Source organism: Melanostigma gelatinosum (assembly GCF_949748355.1).
Source record: "Melanostigma gelatinosum genome assembly, chromosome: 22".
In the NCBI taxonomy this organism is placed as follows: Eukaryota; Metazoa; Chordata; class Actinopteri; order Perciformes; family Zoarcidae; genus Melanostigma; species Melanostigma gelatinosum.
Genome location: NC_136655.1, coordinates 15136949 through 15156224, shown reverse-complemented (window position 1 = coordinate 15156224; position 19276 = coordinate 15136949).

The window sequence follows — 19276 nt, the reverse complement described above, 5'->3', positions numbered from 1 at the left end:
GAGTATTTTGAGCAGCAGTACGGTAAGGAGTCTAAATAAAGTACAGTGTGTGTGTGTTCATGGTAATGAAGGAACATGTGACCGAGTGCAACACTGTGGCTCATTGGTGTGTTTTTACTCAGAGGAAGAAGATATATCAGGGTTTATTAACACATTCAGACAGAATCAGAATCAGCTTTATTGGCCATGTATGCGTACTCCGGTTTTCACATTGCTCTCAACGTACATACATAGAATATACAAATAAACAAGAAAAATATAAAAACAAGGACATTAAGTTAAAGACAACAATGTGAGGTACATTTTAGAAACAGTGCAATTTCATACAGATATTATAGAACACACATGAGTGGGTGCAAATCCACAAAATGTGCATTGATCCTGCTGCTTTATGAATCTGGTGTTACATTTTGAGAGACGAGAAGGAGTGAGACTAAAGGGAAAATGACTGGAAGACTGAGTTTGTCAAATCAGTCGGAGGCTGACGCACACTGATGCTAGCGTACACTTAACATCTGTTCGGTTGCTACATTGGCTGTTTACCGCAAATTCACGTGAGTAACACAAGGCAAAAGATTTCCTTCTATACACACCTTTAGAAAAAACAATGAATTGCTGGTTTGGGTCTTGTCATTGGAATGTAAGAAGAAAATGGAAAAATGAAGAAAACCAAATTTAAACGTTAAATTTATACTGGGTGGGTTTGACCTTTCAACTCTCAAGCTCGCTCTTCATATCATTTTCATTCATTATCATTCTGGGGGAAAAGAGCTCTGGCTTACGGTTTAAACCAATAACAACCGTAGGAGCGCAGGACAATGCTACTCGAGATACGCGGCGGCCAATGGCAGACTCAGTCTGCCATTCCACAAATATGCATGACGACAGGAAACAGGTAGGTCCCAAAAACTAGTCGTACCATCGGTACATGTGTCCGTGCCCAGCCTCCCATATCCAGCTCTTCAGCCCCTCAATGTGCACCGGTCTGATTATGATCGCAATCACGTTCGACAAAAGCGAAAGACGAAAGAGCGGCTTCTCCATTACAGCGGCCGGCTCGACTGCACTCTGTGGGGAGATATCGATCGGAGCGAGGCCTCTGCTGACAGCTGCACAGATAACAGGAACTAAATGATAGATCTTTCAATAGGATCCCTGAAGAGAGCCTTTAAAACAGATCTCCGTCGTCTTCCAGCCAGAACTAAGTGCAAGCAGCGACCCCTGGGATGTTCGCTCTTATCGGTGATGGATCAAGCTGTATACGTGACTGCTCGCAAAGTGCTTGTGTTCCAGCGCACCGGGGTTGTATTCTTGCTGACTGTTCAGGCTGCAGATGAGTTCCTCAGAGCTGCCTTTTCTCCCTCCCTCCCCGCTCCTCCCCCCTCTCTACCTGTCAAACACTGTGAGCTCCTGCGCCTCCAGGCCAACACAAACGCCTAGTTGGTATTGATGGACAGAGACAGCTGTAGTAGAAACACAAAGCATTTGAGCCTACACACACACACACACACACACACACACACACACACACGCCGGTTCTTCATAGAGGGTGCAACCAGAGCTGCGGAGCAGATTAATGACTTTAGTTCCCAATTAGCCCACTCAGCAGGAGAGGAAATGGCTCTAACTGGCCTTCTGCTTCCTTTCTTCTTTGAGCGTGTGTGTATCCCTACACAAGCGTGAGTGTGTGTCGGCTCTCTTTGATCTAATTGTAAAGTGTTCAGCTCTGCTCTGTGACAGCTGTACACTGACCAGTGGCTGTCACATGTCGCCTTCACTTCCTGTTCATGTGGCCTGACACAGGTCTAGAGGCTGAGGGGGGATGTCTATATCTCATGCCACACACACTATAACAGTTTAAGTAGCCTAGTAGCTGCAGTATGTCAGAGATGTAGCTTGTTTTCAGTAGTTTTAGTTTTTTATCTTATGACATTTTTGTCCCCAATTATCAGCCTGTCCCCCTTCAGCCAATCGCATGTCCCCAGCACCCAGCAGATACGAATCGGGGTCATCCCCATGTTCACACTTCCTGGATTTTCCCGCTGTGCTCTGGTTATTTCCCCCCCCTTGGTTTCCTGTCAGACCTTTCACCTATAATCCCTGGTCTGTGCCTGTGTTTGGGTCCACACTCACACCCAGTGACAAGCTCTCTATATGACACATAATGGGAACCTGAAAAAAAGATGTTACCCAGCTCTATTTTTCTTATTTTGAAATGAGCTATTGTGGGAACTCGTTTTCATCAAACCACAAATTAAACAAAAATTACATCAATCCTTCGCATTTGATTGGACTTCTAAAAAGTGTGCGGGTTTAAAATGCAGTGCAATATGGAGCTACAGAGGAATGTGGTTCCGCACACACACCTCCCTTGCTGCTAAAAGTTTCAAAGTGATGGATATCATGAGATTATTGGTTGAAATAATAACTTACGTAAGCACACATCTTATTCAGAAAATATGATTGGATTTTAATAGATAAATACGAAGAAATATTTTTTTGGATCTTTTTTACACATCAATAGTTGTACCCTTGTTACCTGATGGACTGTAGTTTTCAATTTATCTGCCTACCTTTGATATTTAGTCACATGAAAACAGAATGAACGCACCTGTATGACAAATACTCCCGGATTTTACACGCGGGCCTTTGTGGAGGTATTGTAGCCGCGTAATGTTGCTCGTTGCTCGGCCTGGATGAGCTTGTTTCTGCTGGAGACAGGCGGCGTGTTGTGGTAGTATTCTATACATTAATAGTGTAAAATGTCACACAGATGTTTCATACTGTATTCTCTACTGCATATAAACTGAAAAAGACATAACTATATTGCATCGTCTTGACAAAGTTACACAGCGCTAAGAGTAAGCCTAAGTCTTTGTTTCTGCTGAACTCCCCCGGTCTCACCTCACTCCCTGTTTCCTTGCTCTCTTCCCTGTGGGTATTCTCCTAGACTCATGAGGATCCCGGCCGCCCCTGTGCCGTCTGCCAGACAGCGCTCTGTCAAGCCCCAGCCTCGTCTTCCTCCCCTTTTGTTGCCATAGAAACCGTCTGCCATGGAAAAGTACAGGCGGGCAGATCATCTGGGAAGAGGGCTGTGAGGGGTAGCGGTAGTCGGCCACGGCAAGACAGCTGCCAAAACAACAGCAATGAAAAGAAATGGGTTTGAGGATGGTTTCTGTTTTCCCACAGACCACAGCAAACATTTTACGTTTCTGAGGTCAGGTTTATGGGATGGTGTCCGATCACAGTGTTTCTGGTGGTTTTAGCACTTTGATGTCCATTGCTCTCCCACAGGTTTCTTCCTCTTTCCTCCCCGTTAAAGGGTTTTTTTGGGGAGTTTTTCCTGTTCCGATGTGAGGGTCCTGGGACAAGAGGATGTCAAATGTGTACATATTGTAAAGCCCTCTGAGGCAAATTTGTGATTTTGGGCTATACAAAAATAAATTGAATTGAAGTAATAACAGAGAAAAGTAGACTGATTAGTCACGCTACTTCCAACATAAAAAAAACCAAAAACGCCCATGACTACAGGCCTCTCTGCCAGTAACAGATCCAGGAACTGAAGTGTCCACAAAGTGCAGAACCATGTTCATTTTAAAACTTTCAGGCACAATCATGCTTCACTGTGAAGAGGGGGCATATTAGGTGATGATGTCAGTATGTAACAACGTGGGTGTGAAAGATTTGCATGTCCAGTTTCACTTCATCTCAATAGTTTATGGTCCATCAAAAAGGAAGACGAGGAAGCTTTTTGGAGGAAAAAAAGAGAATTAAAGCTGCGAGCAGCGATGAATGGGCCCTCGCATCCTCCAGCACGTCGGGGGTGCCGGCGGGACTCCGGCCTGCGCGTCCGAGAACGTCCGCGACCGTCGGACAGCGTGTCTGCGACTGAGATGTTTTTGATCCCGCGTGGACTGCCTGATGCTGGAAATTATGCTTTGCAAATAGTCCAATGCTTCCTGTATCCGCTGCCTAGCGCTACAGAACACGTTTATTATGTAGCTCTATATCAATTGTAAACCACACTGTGTAAAAGTCACGTAAATCGGATGGTGTTTGTCAAAAAAAACGCAGATTTCCTTGCGCCAGCAGGTGGCGCTGTGAGTATTAGGGAAAATTAGCTTGTAGACATCCTCAGGCCATGAGTGTTATCAAGCATGGGAAGTTTGGGACCATTTGGAACAAGTCAGCTGAGTTACATCCAGTGGCGGCTGGTCAATAGAGGGCAATGGGGCATGGCCCCACCTTGAGCCACACAAAAAAAATATATATATTATAATAATAATAAATTGTACAAATTGTCAATATTTGTGTTTTTGAACTATGGAATGTATCCAGTAATGTGTGTAAAATGTGATATCTGCGCAAAATATATGCTTTTCCTGCTCGTCCTCTCCTGTGTGCTCGTCTGCTCTGCTCTCTGTCTGTGTGCACGACACGTCTGAGAACGCGCAGCTTGGGGGGCAAAATCGTTTTGGCCCAAAAGAGGCGGGTCTATGAAGCAGTTTAGCCAATTGCTGATTGAAGATATAAATGAGTGATGTTGGGGTCTGACCACATGGCTTCAACATGTGCTGTGAACAAAGAGAGTCAGGCCTTCCATTTTGCAAGCAAAGGTTTCATCCTGATTGTGGTTTGACTCACCAAACCTCCTCCGAAGGAATTTCACATTAGGGTGTTAATTTCCCCCCCCCCCCAAAAAAACTATGGTTCCTGAAGTCACCTGAATGCACCGCTGAAATCTCATTGGCCAAGGGCCAAGAGACCCCAGGACCCCTATAGTTCAGCAACTGTTCTACAAAACTGCCTGCAGCTCACACCTCAATGCTTTTTCCCTTCGACCTCCGTCGAGCTAGGGAGCACACAAATGCTTTTTCCAACAATCCCTCCGGGGTAGCAGGAGGCACATCAACGTTGTTCCTCCTTTTAACCACAGCCTGAGCCCACCGAAGCTCAGAAGAACTCCCCTCAATCGCCACGATTGCATCGTACCGTAAGGCAAAATAGTCTGGGCAGAGTTAGAGAGAGTTCATTTGTGTTTATTTGATCTTGTTTACGTGCTTAAAGTACTGTTCATTTTTATAACGTGGTGTATGCTTAATATTCGCCGACACTAACGATCGCTGAGATCGTAGGAGTAGCGTGTATTCCATGCTACTGTGATCTGTGTTGAAACAGTCTAGTGAGGTCGAAGCTGCTTCTCATCAGTTCAGGAGATCAGAACCGCCGGCTGAGACAAAGAGTCGCTGTTCCTGCTCCCCGGGCTGAGAGAGCAACCTTCAGTACTCCTGCGAGGCGCAGAGGATCGTAATCGCTTGTTTTATTTCATTTGTTTTGTTCCTTTCCCTTTTACTAACTCACACACACATATAGCTTTGAGCTAATGTAGCTCCGTGCTAAACAGCTACCGGCACATGTAGACACCGGGTCTCCCGTTGGCTATCCGCCATTTTGGGTCTCACGCATGAGAGACGTCACCACGTCCCAACTACGTCACACGTCACTGAGCTGTTCCCTCGCTCCCCCCCCCCTTTTGCTCACACACACACCCCCCCCTCTTTTCAATAGTCTGTTGATTTTAGATAGCGTGCTCATGAATGTATTGTTGTTAGTTTAGATATTAGTTGACGAGATCATCAGTATTAGAACGTAATAAACTCTGTTGTATTTTAAAGAGCAGCTGTCTGTGATTACTTTGTGCATGCGTATTGTGATAATAACTGTAGATGTGGTCTGTGCTCGAACTTCAACCTTCACTTTTGCTCTGAATGTGTAACAGTACTCAGACTATTGACATTGTGAGTGAACACTAATTATGAGACTTAGTTTTATCGTTTGGTTATTGGTCCCTGTTCGCAGGGTGGTGCCCCGTTATTATTAATAATCATTAATAATTGTTACTTACATCAATAATTCTATTGATGTCAAGAATTCAGTTTCTTAAATGCTGATAACCCAAACACGCTCCTTTACGTTCCCAACAGTGACATACAATTTAGCCAATCAGCGCCCTCAAATAGATTCAGCGTGGGGCCAGAATGATCAGGCTCGTCAGGAGAGAAGTCTCTACGCGCGAGCGCCAGCGCCAGCGCGAGCACTTCTCCTCCAAGACCCGTTTGAGAGGAGAACTTTGGCGGAGATTCTGCAGCCAAAGAGCTGATATCAGATCAGCCTGACCTCACAATCAGACAGCAGACTCGCGGGAAAGGGAAGCAGTACATGCGAAGCTTCTGTACTAGCTGTACACCAGACAGGTTTGGCTAGCTGGATGATGTCATGCTCATAATTTATTTAGCTTTTTAAAACAACGGGGACAGATCCAGCACGGACAGTTACGGGAGTGAGGGATGAGGAGGTAAGGAAACATGAGAACACCAGGGTAGGGAGTGAGGGATGAGGAGGTAAGGAAACATGAGAACACCAGGGTAGGGATTGAGGGATGAGGAGGTAAGGAAACATGAGAACACCAGGACACACATGGAGAACTCTGTCAAGCTACATATTAGACAAAGTGAACATCTTTTCTTCTACAGAGTTGTCCTCAGTCTCATCTGCTTAACTTGGTCATGGAGGCATCAACATGTAATAGAGATGTTAAATTAACAGTGAAAACTCATCATAGCTTAATTTAACATCAGTATTCATAATTACACTTCATGTTTACTTCTCCTGATCTTTACCTCCTATAACAAGGTCCATAGGGGCATCTCAACAAATGAACATGTTATATTATATTATATAAGTGTTATTTACTGATTGTTTTCGTGTTGGAATAAATGTTAAATATTTAAAACTGCCAATATAATAATATAATAATGCGTGTTTGATACTTTAATTTTTTTGCATTAAATCATACTGGGATGTTTGCTGAAATTGATAGGATGGCCCTACCTAGAACATTTTCCACCAGCTGCCACTGTCCATAATTTATTATATTAGCTGCAGCTGTGTTTTCATGCAGTGACATTGTTACTGCAATAGTAGTTAGTGTGGTTTATTCATTTATTAGTTTATGACTTTTTATACGACTCAACATAACTGGGTTTTCTACCTGGGGAAATGAGTAGTTGAAATGAGGGTATCATCCTGAACTGCTTTAGAATTGAGTCTCAGGTTAGTGATTTCCATAATTATTTGAACTGATAAATCTGGTAAATCCAGTGGTGCATTACTTTGAAATTTTGGGAAATAGAGCACTGCAGGGATCATGTATTTTTGGAGGCCAACCCTGGAAGCTAGCATAGCACTGGTTCCCACAAAAAACGAATGGATTTTGGCTTACTTCAGAAAATAAATTATGTGGAAAACACGTGTTTATGACACATGCATGTTTTATTCAGCAAGATAATCTTAACAAATTAACACAACTTTTATGATTTTTATAGGTTGAATGAAATCGACAATAAATGCTAACATTAGGCTCAGGGTTAGAGGCCTTAAATAAGATCTGTTGTCAACACAAGTTTAAGAGATTTTATCATTTTGTTCTACAATATAAAATATGTCAGTAAATACCCCTCTCGTGAATTTTGAGGCTTTATGTGTTTTTACGCGTTTGCAAACCTATGACTAAATAAGATTACGAAACGTCTTCACGTCGACTAGTCCGACCTTTACGGTCTCGTTGTGTCTAGTCGTACTCATGTGATCATGGTGGAGTTATTTTGTAGTTGTTTGTGTTAATCCACATACCTTATTTCAGGCATCTAACAAAACCCATACAAAAAAAAACATTGACTTCGAAATGGGGAAGACGGACGTGCAAAAATATTGACTGATTTTCAGGTTTCAGGACTCATTCCTGCTCATTCCTGCTTATCTGCTTTCTGTCTCAGGCGACAACCTCCAGTGCTGCCGAGTGAAGCCAAGTATCTTAAAACCTGCATTCTCTCTACTGACCAGCAGGGGGCGACTCCTCTGGTTGCAAAAAGATTGCATAGAAGTCTATGAGAAAATGACACTACTTCTCACATGATTTATTCCCTCAGTAAACATTGTAAACATGAGTTTATGGTCTCAATCTCTAGTTTCAAGTATTTTCCAACACAGCATGATCTTCATTTAGTAAATTATGGTCCATTTAGAGTCAAATAGACCATAAAGCAGAGTATGCTTTAGGGCGGGCGTACTGTGATTGACAGGTCGCTGCCGCAACCAGAGCCATATACGGCGTCGCACGTCACTCCTCCACATTTCAAATATGGTAACTTTTGTTCATTGGTTCCAAGATGGCCACTTCTTATACAGTCTATGATCTGTCTGTTGAATATGAAGCCACAGCCTGTTAGCTTAACTTAGCATAAAGAATGGAAACAGTTAGCCTGGCTCTGTCGGAAGGTAACAAAGCCTGCGTATAGCTCACCAATTATCTCTTTATATCTTGCCATGTTACTCCTGGTTATTTGCCAGACTATGTGTTGATTACTGAGCTTTAGAGGCACTAGTCGACAGACTTCATTACCTTCCGGCAGAGCCTGGCAAGCTGTTTCCTCGTAGTCTTTGTACTAAGCTTAGCAAAGGTAAGCCTTATAGTAAACGGACATATATGAATCCACTTCTCATCTAACGCTGGCAGAAAGCAAACAAGTGTATTTCCCAAACTGTCAAACTATTACTCTAACATGGGGAGCAATTTGATAAACCTGTTCTGTCAACTTTCACAGCATGTATAGAGATTTTAAGCTGAGCCATGAAAGCATCGGCCGTCACAGTCGTCCCACTTTCATGCGTTTATCCTTGCGCCGCAGCTGGTATTTTTTGGGAGGTATACAGTAAAATCCAGGCTTAAGTATGTATCAACCTGTCAGTGAATTCACTGAGTTTAGTTCTAGCTAGAAGGAAAGCAATGTTTTTTTTCAAATAAACATTTCTTCACATGAAGGGAAAGAAAATTTAGCATTGCTACACATTTGTTATGCAACCGCTCTATTTAGGGCATTCTTCAGAGGGATTTGATCATCAATAATGAATGGCTCACCCCTGTTTCACAGTGGCTGTTAATCTTGATCACACGTTTGCAGTAATGAGTGCCGGCAGTGGCCCGAGAGCTAATTTACCAAACACTAACTGTACCGTATATATACTGTAGCGGTGCCCAGAGCGTACACAAACCACTAGCCTCTGTGGAGCTGTATTAACCAATGTGTGAAGTTGTGATGTAACTGTCAGTCGTCCCATTATTTTTCTATTCATAAAATGAGTGTCTTCATTTTACACTGCTCTCCTACATGTCACATAAATAAACAGTTGAGGCAGTAATTGAAGCTGGCAGAAAACATGCCATGTAAAGAAACCTAACTTAGATCCAGCTTTGCCCATGAACTACAGGCCCATATCAAAACTGCCTTTCCTGTCCAAAATTTTAGAGAAAGTGGTGGCCAAACAACTTACTGCTGCACTGGAGAGGCACAATATGTATGACAAGTTCCAGTCTGGGTTTCGTAAGCAACACTCTACTGAAACCGCTCTCCTGAGGGTTTCAAATGACATGCTCATGTGTGCTGATGCAGGTGACTGCTCTGTGTTAGTTCTTCTGGATCTCAGTTCTGCATTTGACACTGTAGACCATGACATCCTGATTAAGAGGCTTCGTGATTGGGTGGGCATATCTGGCATGGCGTTAGACTGGTTTACATCTTACCTCAGCGACAGAAGTTTCAATGTCTCTGTGGGTGATTTTGTGTCTGTTACCTCTCCACTGTCTTGTGGTGTACCGCAGGGCTCGGTTCTGGGGCCTTTGTTATTTTCCCTTTATCTGTTACCTTTAGGACCGATCATAAAAAGCTATAATGTGTCCTATCACTTATATGCAGACGACATCCAACTTCATCTGTCATTTAAACCCAGCGAGGCATTCACATTAACTCTGCTCCTGGACTGTGTCAATGCCATCAGAGACTGGACGGCAGAAAACTGCTTGCAACTCAATGACTCTAAGACGGAGGTCCTAGTTATTGCTCCAGAGGAGTTTGTCCCCATGATCAGGCAGATTATTAGTCCTCTCTCCTCTGCTTCCCATTGCAACCTGCGCAATCTTGGGATTTTCTTTGATCGCTCCATGTCATTTGACCAACATGTTAAGCAGCTGTCCAGGTCATGTTTCTTCCATCTAAGAAATATCAGTAAACTGAGATCTGTATTATCAACACCTGAATTAGAAATGATCATACACACATTTATCTCTTCACGCATTGACTACTGCAACTCACTTTTCACATCACTCTACACTATCTGCTCTTAACCGTCTGCAGGTCATCCTAAATGCTGCCGCCAGATTACTCACCAGGACAAATCGACGGTCTCACATCACCCCCGTACTCCGATCTCTCCACTGGCTCCCTGTAGCATCTCGGATACACTTCAAAATTCTCACCATCACTTACAGAGCACTTCACGGTCAGGCTCCGGCTTATGTAGCTGATCTACTTCGCCCCTATTCACCCGCCCGCACTCTCAGGTCAAACGCTTTAGGTCTTCTGTCCCACGCACACGATGTAAGACCCGTGGTGACCGAGCCTTTGAGGCAGTGGCCCCGAGGCTCTGGAATGCTCTGCCTGCAACTCTGCGCCTCGCAGATACTGTGGATACTTTTAAAAGCCAGCTAAAAACCCACCTCTTTATGCTGGCGTTTGTGTAAAAGTAAACCCATGTCCTAGACCTGCTCTTAAAATATGTTTTACATTTTTATTTTATTTTTATTTTATTTTTATTTTATTCTTTAACATTTTTTATTCACTCTGTGTAGATAATTTATTGACCCTAGGGTCACATTGTGTTTTTTATGCTTTTAAATGTCTGCTCTGTTAAGCACTTTGTGATAGTACTGTCTGTGAAAAGCGCTATATAAATAAAATTCATTCATTCATTCATTCATTCATTCATTCATGTTGTACTAGTGCACCAATTAGAGAGTCATCATAGGTGAGGTTCATCTCTATATAATGTGAGAGGCCCCAGAGTCAAGTCTAGTTTATGGTAATTTGTTGATTTCAGTTAATTTCAAAAATGTATCTTTCTTCATCCCCAGCAGGGCAATTTAAAAAATACAGATGTGTTGGGTGATGCACACCACTGCAAATTTTTGAAGCCCTATCTTTAAAACCCTCATTATTTCAGTTGATGTTTTGCTTACATTGTGCGCATGCTCCTATATATATGTGTGTGTGTGTATGTGTGTGTGTGGGGTGTGTGTGTGTATTCCTAACTTAGGCTACCGTTGGGGACACATTTCAGACTAAAGACCAGCTAATTGGGGACAGCTTGTCCAATAGACTGCTGCAGAAATGAGTCCTAACACCAGGAAGTTAGTTTTTGCATTTCCAGTTGCCAAGTAAAACATGTTAGTAAATACCCATCTCAGGAATTCTGAAGCTTATATGCATCTTTAAAAAAGGCGTTTGCAAAAAAGGGACAAAGTTTATTAAAAGAGACTACAAAAACGTCATCATGCTCTTTGTGTATACTTGTGCAAATGCGACTGTGGTGTTGTTGTTTGTCATAAAAGTGGTGTTTATTTGTGAAGATTATCTTGCTGAACAAAGTGTATAAAGTATCAAAAACATTTGTTTGCCCCAGAGCTTCTTTACAGCAACAATCCAAAATGAAATAGAAAAACTCTTATTGGCTTTTGTCGAGGAAACAAGTGCCACGCTAACTTCTGGGTTTGGCCCACAAAAAATAAATCATCCTTGCAGCACTCAATGAGGGACAAAAGACGTGTCCTTGTTTGGGAAAAAGCAGATTTTGGAGTGATTGGTTGGGGTTAGGTTCAGGTTAAGGTAAGGCAAGTAGTGGTTAGGGTTAGGGCAGGGGTCGGCAACCTTTACTATCCAAAGAGCCATTTTGCCCTATTTTCCACCAAATAAAATTTGTCTGGAGCCGAAAAAGCTATTTGATATCACAGCTTATAAAGTTTTGTATATAGTTACATTATTTATACAAAAATTATAGGTTGTTGTAGTTATGAAATTATAGAACAAGAATACAGACAATTCTTGACATTTTATTGCCTATTTACCTGTTAAAACAATACCAAACTCTTATGAAGAGGAGAGTTTCCTGCAGCAGTTGAGAAATCGCTCTTGTTCACTCATCTCCAGTGTGACACTTTTCAGCACATGCTGTGTTTGTTCTGGAAGTGGCAGTCAACATTACATTGTTTGCACATATCAAGCATACAGGTAAGACAGCATCGTTGGCAGTGAAAGCAAATGTAGACGTCCTCGCAGAATTAAACTCTCTGTTTTCCTCCGTGACTTTTCTTTTTTTGGATTCATCCATTGATCGTTTACTGAGGGCGGGGGTCTGTAAATCATGAATAGCCACCTGCAGGGAAAGGTGCTTGACAGGCGTAATAGGATGTGACGCACATTTTAGTTGACACATTTTTATTTAAGGTCAGGTATTACTGACCTTGTTGTCTTTACTAGCAGCTGTTGTCCAGTTAAAGTCTGCATTATTTACGGAGGAAGCAGCTGTTATTGGAGCGATTAGCGAGCAGCGTGTCCAGCGGCGTTATCAGCCCTACGGAGCGGCCGTCTGAAGTCACGTTAGCGGCTTTGAGCAACCAATCTACCGGTACTTCCTGTTTACACCGGCACCCACCCACATGCCCAGTGTACGTGAAGAGTCACGTGATATTCAATTTCAGGCGTTTAAGTCAGGACGGAGATCATTTAGAAAACGATGCTGAAACGCCGTGTGAACGGAGATCGTTTAAAACGAAAACGTATTCGTGTGGATGTAGACTCAGGGAGCCGCAACAGAGGGGCTGAAGAGCCGCATGCGGCTTCGGAGCCGCAGGTTGCCGACCCCTGGGTTAGGGCACGTCTATAGGAAATGAATGTAAGTCAATGAAATGTCCTAAAAATGACCTAAGTACAGACAGCGTGACGATTTAATCAAAGTAAGACAAATAACTGTTGGACAACAAACATTGGGCCAAAACATCAGTGTTTCATATTAAGGATGAGATTAAAGACCGACCTCAGAGTGATCCGATGTTTTGCGTCGATCCATGCAGAGAAGACTTCAGAGGAGATGATAAATTATACATACAGTATGTGCGTGCTGACTGTGCTGCATACTACATCAGAGTCTGTCTCAGGTTCCCAAACATTTCATATTTTGGGAGAAAAATACCATTACCATTTAGAGTCCTTACTGTTTCAAAAGGTTACAGGATATGAAAAAAAATCAGCAAGAGGCAAGAGACTTTATTCAAGGAGTAAAATGTGAACCACAGTTCTGCTGTAGGCTATTTTGCATGTGTAGCAGCATGCACAGTGTTTTTGTTTATTCCTGCATGCATAGAAATATGTTTTTGATTGGGAAGGTTTCGCACAGTGTTGTCCCAAGCGTCAGCAGTGAGAAGTGATGTTTGAATCCACAAAATGCTTGGGAAAGGAGCGTCTTTTCTCCTTTATCCTTGATCCGTCAGCACAATCCATTATGAAAGATTATTAGGTACTGCAGTCCCACAGTTCATTATTCCTACAACATTCAAAAGGTGACGCAAAAAAAACAAATCTAGCATCTGTGATAGAGAATTTTCCCTGTGCTAGTACATTTCTAATGTGATTTAGTTGATGTGCCTTACTCACGAACAAAACTATATATGTGACATGTGATTGTGTACCTAGGAGAGTCGTAACAGGATCATATGGGTTATCTCGGCCTTTGCTTTGATAAGAGGGAGTAACTCAATGGGGGTGCAGTTTAAGCAGAGAATGTTTCGGTGTGAAGATTCCCAGGGGTAATCAAGGGTAATAAAGAGCGATCTCTTTGGGTGACATGGCTCAGAAGAGGAAGGGGATGACTGGAGGGGTCAATGGGGAGCTTGAAACTGCTTTGTATTGTTGTAATGTAAATACTTGATGTTCCCCCCCATCCTGTGTGCTGAGATGCTGATAACAAACTTCTTTCCTCAATGTTTCTTGTTTCATTATTCAGTATCATAGGACTCACTCTGTACTGTTGAATAGTTTTTTTCCTCCACACATCTGATACAACTAATGTTCTGTGTTGGCAAGTGCTTGGTAGGATTTATTTCCTACATTTTTCATTGATCTCAGGACCTTTTTTCATTAAAAGCCAAAGGAAAGGGCATACTTATTTAAAATATTCAGATTTTCAGCCAATGGATGATTGGTGACTCAAAACGGCAGCCTTTTTTCCCGTCTTTGATTCTGAGGACCTGACCTGTGTTTCCGTAGGCTATTTACCTCGGCTGAAACTATTTTCTGTCGTTAAATGCCACTGTAGCCCCACTTAAAAATCTAAATATCATGTCACTTGTCCACATAAGGCCAGTTATGAGTTGTTTTTTTGTGTCACCGTACTCTGTTAGCTTTACAGATTTTTATCTCGAACCGTATATCTCCTTCCAACCTCTCCGGGTTACGAGTATCACTATTACACGTTTAACCATGACGCGCTCCAAATCCACTAAGCCTGAAAATTAACAACATACTCATTCTCCTTTTATCTCTGCTTTGGTCTCCACCAACTCTTCAGGGAAATATATGGCTCTTTAGCTGCTAAATGCTCCACATGGTTTCCAGTCTGACAGTTCAGTCTGCTGTTTGCTGCTGAGCAGGTACTGTACGGTGGGTTTATCAGAGCTTACGAAAAATAGAAACATAAAACTAAAGCAATGAGCTGAAAGACATGCACTCAAAAGCTTCATAGAGCTGAGGTGAGATAAGAGTCTGGTGATAATTCACTTTTCACATAGTACATAGTCATATCACCCATTGTTGATATAGAAATAAAGATTAGTGCAGCTTTAAGTTAACCACCGTATTCAGCTGTTTTATAGGCACTGCCAGTCTGCACAGGTGGCGTTCATTTTAACTGTCATCCTGGACAGCTTAACTCACCATCCAACCATTCAGTGCAATTAAAGGCTTAATGACACACTCCAGTTCAGCCCGTCTCTGCCTACATCACAATGTATTGCTATAACTAACCGATTCGCTTCGTGGAGAGTTACGTGGACATAGGCTAAATCAAACTATGCAACTATAACTCAGTCTACGGTGGCAGCAGCCCTCACTGTCCCAATCACAACATTTAAATTCAGTCTCTTCCTCGCTCTCACGACCCGCTCTGCAGTCTCCTGAACATTCATAAATGTGACAGCATCGTTGCTGGGAGACAAATACATGTACCTGTCTGTGAGATGGAATATTAAGAGGCAGGGGTAAGAGAGCGAAAGGGAGAGGGAAGGGAGCGGAGGGGAGGAGGGACTGGCTGACAGAAAGAGGAAGTGATGAAGTGTGTTGGATTACAGGGTGACATTGAAAGAAGCCTCCCTGTCCCTTTTTACTCCATCCCTCTCTTCCACCATTCACTCACAGCGTGCTCTTCGCTTCCCACACATCATCCACCGACTCTCCCCCATCACCACCCCCGTCTGTTCGTCTGTGAGGGTCCACCGGCCGCCTGGTGGCACAGCACGAGTGCCCGTCGGCACTCCAGAGTGTCACAAACATTTTCCCAAGGCGGCCGTGAATGAGATCATTGTCCTTCGCCGCAACGCTGCACGCAAGGGGGGGAAGGGGAGTAAGGGAAGGAGGTGAAATGGAAATCAGAGGAGTGCTGACAGCAGACGATGAGAGGGGAGGAAAGGAAAAGACAGGAGAGGAAATGAAAGGAGAGAAGAGGAAATTAGAAAATAGGAGAGGAGAGAAAGAGGGTAAGGGGAGGGAAATGATTTGGTTGATGGAAGGGATAAGAGGGCCGGGAAGGAGATAAATAGAGGGATGAAGGGAGAAGTAGAGAGGGATGGAATGAAGAGGAAAATTAAAGGTGGGACGATAAGGTGGGGGAAATACATAAGGAGTGGTGTGGAGATGAAGGGAGAAAATAATTTGATGAAAAGGGGAAGTGAGAGATAAAAGAAAAGGAGGAAAGAGGTAAGAATAAGAAAAGAAAAAAGGAAAGTGTAAGGGGGAGAGTGTGAGGATTTATGTCTTTATGTAGTGTCCTCCACAGAGTCCCGCCCACTGCCTTGCCTCTCTCCGTAGGCACAGCTGTGCCTCATCTCCTGTGATCGCCTCCAGCTGACATCAATACTCCTGTCACTCTCATCCCAGTTGTCAGTCCGTCCGTTTACCGACCTGGTATTCCGACCCGTGAGTAGTCCGTTTGTTCACGCTCTGAAGATCCGCTACTAACGATGCATTTAGTTTTTTCAACTTGCCTGCCGTCCAGTGTCGAGCCTCGGGTTTTCACCTGTACGAGGAAGCCTTCCAGTTAGTTCCTCGGAGATCAACTGTGTAGTCTTGGCCTTCCTGTGTCGAGCCTCGGGTGTCACACAGACGATCCAGCCTGCCTGCCAGCCGTGGACGCGGACCGGCCACTTCCCGGCTAGGTTCCGAGCGGAGCGCGAGGACGCGCCTCCGTACTGAGGTTTGACAGTTTTCCTGTCTGCTTCGTCTGCCGCTCGGTAGGATTAGCCACTTTCCGGCTTGGAACCATGCGGAGGCGTGGAGACTCCTCCTATTGACTTTGTCCATTTCCTGTCTTTTACCTTGACTGAGAAAAATAAATTATCTTGGTTTTGAAATAGAACTCTGCTGTCTGAGTCTGCATTCGGGTCCATGAACACACCACATCATAACAGAGAGAAAAGGGGGAGTGAAAGAAAGGACAGGCTAAAGCAATGAAAGGAAAGTCAGGGAAAATTACAGATGTGACAAGAAAAGAGGATGCAAGTGTGAAAGAAGAGAAGAGGGCGATGAAAGGTAACGAGTGGATGGATGAAAAATGAGGGCTTATTATTTTGCGACGGGAAGAGAGTGAAGGCAGGTACAAGGTTAAAGGAAACAAGGGAAATGGGGGAAGGAAGTAAACGGGAGGGGAGATGTAAAGAGAGGATACAAATTTCTCATGATCATAGTTTAATATACAAACTAAAGGAACTTGAACATAATTCACATGCTCCAATCACATATTTCACAAATGTATTACTGTCATTTATTTTTGTAAATATATATAATTCAAACTGACGATTATGAAGGCCCATATTTGGTCACCATATTTAGGTTTATTACCTGGACATAATGTCTTAATTAGCTCATTACCATTTTTGAGTATGTTACTCTGAGCAAATATTCCTGCAACATGATTGAGTTTTATCATAAATTTGAGCACAAAGACAAAATTCAAATTTCCTTGAACATGACTCTAGAAATCAATTACTATCCAATCGGTGCACTCGGGTACCATTAAAAAAGGTACAATATGTAGGATCTGACCACCTGTGCCAAACCAATAAAAGTTTTTCATTGCTACCACTGGGTCCATCTGATCTAAAGTTACAGTCATCAGTAATGTGACTGGGAGATGAGCGTGCAGCAGCTCCGGGAGACGGACCTTTAGGGGAGCTGTAGCAGCTCGCAGACGGCCAGAGCCAGCGCCGGGGGTCTGATCCCGGGGGGGACCGCCCGACACCCCGCCGGATCAGTAAACTTTCTTTTGCTGCCGTTGCAGGTTAGACTCAGCGCTGGGGTTGGTGCTGGCTGAATGTGAAGTGCTACAGCTAACCTCTAACTGAAGGTCCATCTCCCGGAGCAGCCACCCGCCCTCCTCCTTCACAAAGTTGTTTCCTCATTTCTGCAACTTTGGATTTCATCCAAAGCCCCTGTACCTTCAACAAGTCCTCGGGGCAGCTCTACTTCTTGGTCCTCTCAGGTTGGACTGAGGACAGGCTGGACGCTGCAGTGACTCACTATCGCCTTATTTCAGTAAGGACACAATACATAGACGTCTTTCACATAACACAAACACTGTGACCTTTTCATATTGTGTTGATCATTTCAGCTCATTTTTGAATGTTTTATACTAAAATTCTGGCCAGTTCTGACACATTGCAACTTTAAGGACCTATTTGTGACTGTGGGGATCTTTGGGATGAATTCAGTTCATAGGGTCCTGAGATTGGACTTGGATTTATACCAGCTATGATAGCTCTGTACTCACCCCCCACAGTTTTCATTGCTTGTGTCGCCAGATTCCCAGATTAACTAGAGTTTCCCTTCAACAACAGCAACTTCATGATCAGAAAGGGAGCACTGACAGGTCAAACAGGCAATTATTTTGAGGCACAATACAAGCGCCAGCACACACGCACACACACACACACACACACACACAAACTGAAGCTATGACATATAATGCTTAAAGATGAACTGCTTTTGAATGTTAAAAACACTATCAAGCTGAAAAAACAAAAGCACCAACATTACATCCCAGATATCAAATGTAAGGGCAAACAATAAAGAGCTGAATCTATTTACCAAACCTTGTGTGTGTGTGTGTGTGTGTGTGTGTGTGTGTGTGTGTGTGTGTGTGTCTCTGCTAATGAAAGACTTTCATTGTTCCCAAATGATCACAAAGGAGGTGGTGCCACTGTTGAGTGTTACAACGAAGCTCCACCCTCCAAAATAAAGTTTTACACAAGAACCGCATGACTCTTAATCACATCTGTACTGTAATGAGATAGTACTGATCCCTTGGAAAAAAGACAAGTCAAAGCATTCTGGTGCTGAGTGGATAAACGGTCCTGTTCAAGGTTGACGTCTGTGGAACTAGGAGCCGTTTTGTACGTCATAGATTCTTTTAGTTCACCTGTCAATCACAATGTGGGTGTTCAGTGAAATCACATTACTACTCCTGCCAACAACACACTTTTTTCTCTGTAATAGGGACCAGTGGAGACAGATTATACTGTTTACAGTCAACACAAACTAATCTGTTTTCTTCTTGAGTTCAGCTGATAACTTTACCCAGTAGGCCTGCACTGTTGACAAGTTCTGGGTAATTTCTTGGGTAAAAGGATATTTTCCATACAGAGGTATACTGACTCATGAACATCTGGGAGGTTATGCCATCGTGTACTCGTAAAAAACTTTATTAGCTTGTATCTGGGAAGGCCTCCCAGACCGTTGAGAAAAGTAAAAGGCCAGTAAGTGGCACAGCAACATGTATCTGCAAGTTTGAGCGTTGGCGGTACTTGAGGCTCGGTGATGTAGGGGCTTTTCTGTAAAGCTTGTCGTAGCTAGAAAGCTAATGGCTAAATGCTAATGGCCTGACACAGTTTGAGCCTCACATGTATTGCCACTACATTTGAGTCACTGAGTTAGGCATCCATGTTTTTGTAAAATAAATAACTCTCACACTTCTAAAAGTGTGGTAAAAGGTTCTTGAACAACACTTCTCACTATTCTCAAGGTATTTCCAAAATCCTTAAAGATTATTCTAACAAACCGGG